Below are 6,000 nucleotides of genomic sequence, written 5' to 3' on the forward strand. Positions count from 1 at the left end.
ATGATTGCACGATGTAAAATGGCTAGAGTGAGTAGTGTGCAAAGTATTGAGTGGAGTGGTTGTAATGCATGGTTGCATGAGTTATAATATGGTTGTGGTGCATGAGTGTGATATTGTAAAGTGGTATGGTGCATGTAGGCTTTATAGCCACATCTCATTTAATCATTCGAAGTTGACCATATCAAATCTAACTACACAGAAAGCATGGTCATATTATAAAGTCAAAGTAATAGCCAAACATAGTATATCAAAGCCACATCATATCTAGAATAAAGTTGGTGTCTAGTGTAGCTCTTAGTGAAGTTACAACAAAAACAACCATGAGATATAATTAGAGGACTTCAGTAAAAGATACATGTGTAGCAACTACATTAATGGCAAGTTGGCTCGAGAGAAATCCTTGTAAAGTTATAAAAATATCTACATCCAAATCAAGCAAGTTAAAATATGCACATGTTCATTTCTATTTTTATAAATTTTATGCATAAAAATAAAAAAAGAATAATAGATCAAGGATAAAATACAAATATGGCAAAATAAGTCCATTGATATTTTATTTCAATTTAGCATAATTAATACATGCATGTAAATTTATGAAATGGTGCATAAAAAATATATTTACATGTGTTTTCATTAATTGGAATAGGCCTTTAACATATGGAGCTATAAAATAATAGTTTTAGATTGAGGTTGCAAATTTTGAGGCGAACAGATCCTTAAAATTATTTCCAATTTTAGACTCTGGAGCCTCGAAATTCATCAAAATTTGAGGCTCTAGAACCTTAGACTCAACAAAATTTGAGGCTCCAACGCCTCGAATTCAATAGAATTTATAGCCTCAAATTCAATAAAAATTCGAGGCTTTAGAGCCTTAAATTCTTTGAAATTTGAGGATCTAGCGCCTCGAATTCAACAAAATTTGAGGCTCTAAGGCCTCGAATTTATCAAAATTTGATGCTTCAGAGCCTTAGATTCATAAGTATTTGATTCTCTATATGGGCATAACTTTAAAATTATCACAAAATTAAGGTTCTCACTTAGCAAGATTTTAAAGATAACAACACATTTAAGTCTTTTTAGGGGCTTAAATTCACTTCATAAGTCACCAATACATATGGTTCAAGTGTTTGCAATCTCAAAGACACATCAGTGTTGAAAATTCTAAGATTAATAAAGGCCAATCTTTCATTGCTCCAGAAATAAAGATTTATACGTATTTAATTTCAATAGTGCAACAAATCCATAAAATGTATATAAAAAAAAAAGTAATTTGAGGAGGTAAAGTGGGTACCCTTTTTCCTTCTCCTTCTTTGATAGACAATAAGAAATTTTGATTTATCAACAAAAGCAAGAGAAATGTGTCAAAAACCTCTTAAAAACATTTTTGATTTTTTTTATATAGTGAGTTTTGAGCCAAAGAGGGTAATAACCTGTAAAATTGCCTTTGATTTTAAGAAATAGGTGTTGAATCATAATGGGTAATAATTATTATGATTGTTGAATCAAAATTGTTCTTCTATGTGTGAAGAAAGGGATAATAAGCTATTGCAACAAGGAAGAAGGCTGGTGTGTGAGTAGTAGGCGTTGTTGTTGCTGTTGCTATTACTATCGTTGTTGCTTCAGTGGGTGAGCTGGGAACTGTCAGGTAGGATTAGGCGAGTGAGATGGTTGGTGTGGGTGGCAGTTTTGGGCACACATCCAAGTGTCTTTAGTGAGTACGGCAGTGCAAGGCTTTTCAACCTAATCGGGAACACGCCAACTAATCATAAAGACTAGCTTAAAGATAAGAGTCGCCACTTGAGTAACTGGTAATGAGTGACATTTCTCGATTCCATAAGGAAGCTTACGTCACAAATCCAGATATGGATCTGGAAGCCAACTTCCCTATTTGTGTATATTTGTCTTTAATTTTATTATTTAATGGGTTATTCCCTATAAATGCAACATAAATATTTCTACACATCAAGCACTACAGCATGTCAGATCCACCTAAATCTAGCCTATTTTATTGAATTAGCCCAGCTCATGCTCAAAGTTATTAACCTAATTTTCTAATCAATTATATACAAGGCCTATATGGTCTAAATTAGCGTTCCGATGTTCGAGAGCGCTATATCATGAACTTGCTTGGGTTCTTGCTGACGTGCAAAAACACCCATTGTATTTCTTACTAGAGCATTCCTCTTTATTATAAGGTTTTCTGCCTTAGAATGCTCGAGAGGTGGATCAGATAGCTCGGGCCTTCCTGATATATCTTTTTGGGACCACCTTGTTTAGTGACTCAGAAAATTCACTGAATTTTAATTATATGGCCCCTCCGCGAGACCTAGACTAGGTCTCCTCCTATAATTGGGCTCTGCAGCTCTTGCTTACCTGTATCGTATCATCAGATGGATATCACTATTCGCTGACTTCGAGCATAGGAGGATTCTGTTAGCTAGACATGCCTGTCCGGCGTAGTATTTGGGTGAGAGGATTTATGGATAGGAGCGAAGCCTTAACAAATATCGGGTCCCCTTGCCTTCACATCTCTCTATGTTCTATACAGCGGATCTCGCCGGGAAGGAGCTAGCGACATGTTTAGCAGGATATGATGAGCCCGAGGATCTAACTATCCGATCCCGGAGGACGAACTATGCTTCCTTCATCCCTTAGCTGCTAAGGGTTGCGCCGTTCGACGATGACACTATGGCTCAAAGTACCTATTCTGACTTACTTTGTTGAATCTTTTATTTTTCTTTATTCTGCTTATTTATCCAACCATTTTGTCTGCAGTTCATTCGTCGTACCCTATTGCTCCAGAGCTGACCGAGGGGCGATCTGCCCGACGCTCCAGGCCCTCCCATATCTCGGTCCTATAGCCACATCATATGTGATTCTAGGGAGCATCCTATTCCTCCCTGACTCGATGGTCTCATACAGAAGTCCCAATGATGCGATAGAGCACCGACTTGCGATGGAGCACTACCTCTCGCCGAAGTTTACTTCGAGTACCTATACACATGTGAGTAATACTCTCCTTTGCATTTTCACGTCTCTTTTTCCTAAAAGGTTAGTAACACATAAAAAGTAATCACACAGGTTTAAATAGACCAATTTGAGCATGTACACTGATCGGTAAGTGCTACGAGGAGGCAATTCTTTGTCCTGGGCGAGGACTAGCGGGTAAGAACAAAAATATTTTATGAAATGCAATATGTATGCTTGTATGCATGTATAAGACATATTGACTAATCTCCTTTTTGGATTTTCCTCAAAGAGATCATGAGAGCTTGCATCAGTAGGTGGACGACCGGCAGCATCGGATTGATGCTTAACGACGGAGGATCAACAATCTGACGCTTCAGTTGTCTATCTTGTGGACTCAAGGGATGGACACCGATTCTGACGATGGGATGGGAGATTTGGGAGAGAACCCCAGCCTTTGATTTTTTCTTATCATTTCTTGTACTTTTCTTTTCGTTGTTTTTCCTTATGTAAACTTTGAATCTTCAAAAGATGCATAAATATTTCGGGCTTTTAGTGTTAAAATCCATTTTTTGCTCTTAATTTCTCCTCTATACTCCACATTTTGGACTTACACACGACCGAGGTCTGAGAACATGCCTGAAAAGCCCTTAAAAAACCAAAAAATACATGATGATATCACACAACCGATCGGCTGTGTTTCACCCGATTCGGTTATGCAGTTGCAAAGTCTAAATTTAACTATGATTTTAGGCCTTTAAATATACAGCACCCCTCACACTTCCCCATACGCAATTTCCTTCTTCTAAAGTCAAAAAACATGTCCCAAAAAAGTTAAAAGCCTACAAAACTCTAACTAGCGATGATTGGATCAAACTTAGAAAATTTCATCTTTCATCTTTCAAAGCCATGCAACATAACAATCTTGATTGTGGGTTTCTTCATTCTGCTGTCAACTTTTGGTGTCTAAGAGACCATGTTCTTAGATTCAATAGGCAAGAACTGTGTCCCATGATTGCAAAATTCTCTCCCATTCTTGGAGGCCTTATGGATTTTTCTCATCTGATTGCTTTGCCAAGGCTTGATGATTTTTTTCTTAGGAAAATGGTGGAATTGTTTGACATGCCCCCAACTAAAGTACTTCCCCATTTTGTTGATGAGCACATTACCCTTACTTCTCTAATCTCTTATTGTGAGAAGAAAGAAAGAAGAACACCTACTTGGATTCAGATACTTGGCTTTTGCCTTTATGCCCAATTTCTGCTAATTTCTCCATATGGAAGGGGAGATATCATGATCACTGGTATCATTAATCAAGTAGAGCATGGAGTAGATTCTATACCCATCATCCTTGCTGAAACCATCACTGGGTTAGACATGTACAAAACCTACCAATGGTTTGGAGGCAGCCTCATTCTCTTACAAGTATACAACCAAATCTCTTCTTTTCTTTATTATTTTTGCCTTAACTTTTGTCTAAGACGCTATTCAGGTTTTCAACTTAGCAGGCTATCGTCTTAATTTTTGCCTAAGTTGCTCTTTCGGGTTTTCAACTTAGCATTTTTTTTCTTTTTTCTTTTCTTTTTCATTTCCTTTCGCAAATTTAATTGTACGAAAAGCTCTAAATACTGACCATCTTAAGGAACATTGATAAATACAAGCTGAAACACGTGCAAGTTCAATGAGTTGTTACTCTGCGGGACCATGATGGTTAGATTTCTTGGATGAAGGGTATCCCAGATATACTTATTTGATGGTCTTATCCCTGATGGAGAATCAGGCATGTCACACTTAAGATATATGACGATTGTGTGCCTTTACCTAGATTGCAGGCATTCACTTTCTACACACCTTCAAGACTTTACCGCCAGTATAGCCAGAAGCAACAAATTTTGGAATTGCCTCCTAAATTTAAAGGCTTCCCACTCAAACAAGGTTTCCTAGACAAGATGGAGAGACTTTAGCCTCGCTAGGACATAGAGCGCAACCTTGAGTTCGAAGGTGATTCAATCATAGACGATAAGTACAAAGCTTAGATTGAGCTTCAGATTACCACTTCTCATGGATTTGCAAGGTTCAAGAGGACTCGAAAGCTAGCTGTTGATTCTAAAGATGCAGACATAAACACAAAGAGAAGAAAATGAAAAATATATTTTTTTTTAGATCTAATTCATTTTGCTTAGTACTTTAGCTTAGTTTTTCTTTTCAGTGAGTGCGTAAAGTAATAAACAGACATATGTACGTTTGATAAGAATTCTAAACAATTTATTCATTTAATAGAGGCCCAAATTGGTACATTTTGATTTCTCATGATACAACTCTTGTCATCAGCTAGGCTTTTCAGATTTTCTAACTGATTATTTTCTCTCATTGCCTTGATTTTTGTCTGACCAGCCCTTTGGATTTTTCTATCAGTAGGCTATTTTTTCTATACATGGTATTTCTTAAGACAGTCTATATTGATTAGCTCGAAGAACTCGTTTCCTTATAGATCCGAGAACTTAACGACACCTTTAGGCATGATCTTCTTTACCAAGTACGGGCCTTCCTAATTAGGCTTAAATTTCCTTCTTGGGTCAAACACAGTAGGTCTTGTGTATTTCAACACTAAATTTCCAACTCTGATCTTCTCTGGCTTTACTTTCTTATTGAATTCTCTAGCTATCCGTTTCTAGTACAACTGCATGTGGTATAAGGCTTTCATCATCTTTTCATTAACCAAAGCCAACTATTGGTACCTCTACTAAGCCTATTGGTATTCTGGTATTTCTCCCTCCAATATTACTCTTAAAGATTTCAGTTCTAACTCAACTGATAAGACTGCTTTAGCCCCATAAACCAAAGAGTATGGAGTTTGTCCAATCGACGTTCGTTCAGTTTTTCAATACCCCCAAAATGCAAAGGGTAATTGAAATGACCAATCTTTATGATTCCATACCATCTTCGAGAGAATTTTCTTTAAATTCTTATTGGCTGCTTCCACCATTCCATTTGCCTGAGGTTTGTACGGAGAAGACCTATGATGCTCGATCT

Source organism: Ricinus communis, chromosome 2 (genome assembly GCF_019578655.1).
Source record: "Ricinus communis isolate WT05 ecotype wild-type chromosome 2, ASM1957865v1, whole genome shotgun sequence".
NCBI classification, from domain to species: Eukaryota; Viridiplantae; Streptophyta; class Magnoliopsida; order Malpighiales; family Euphorbiaceae; genus Ricinus; species Ricinus communis.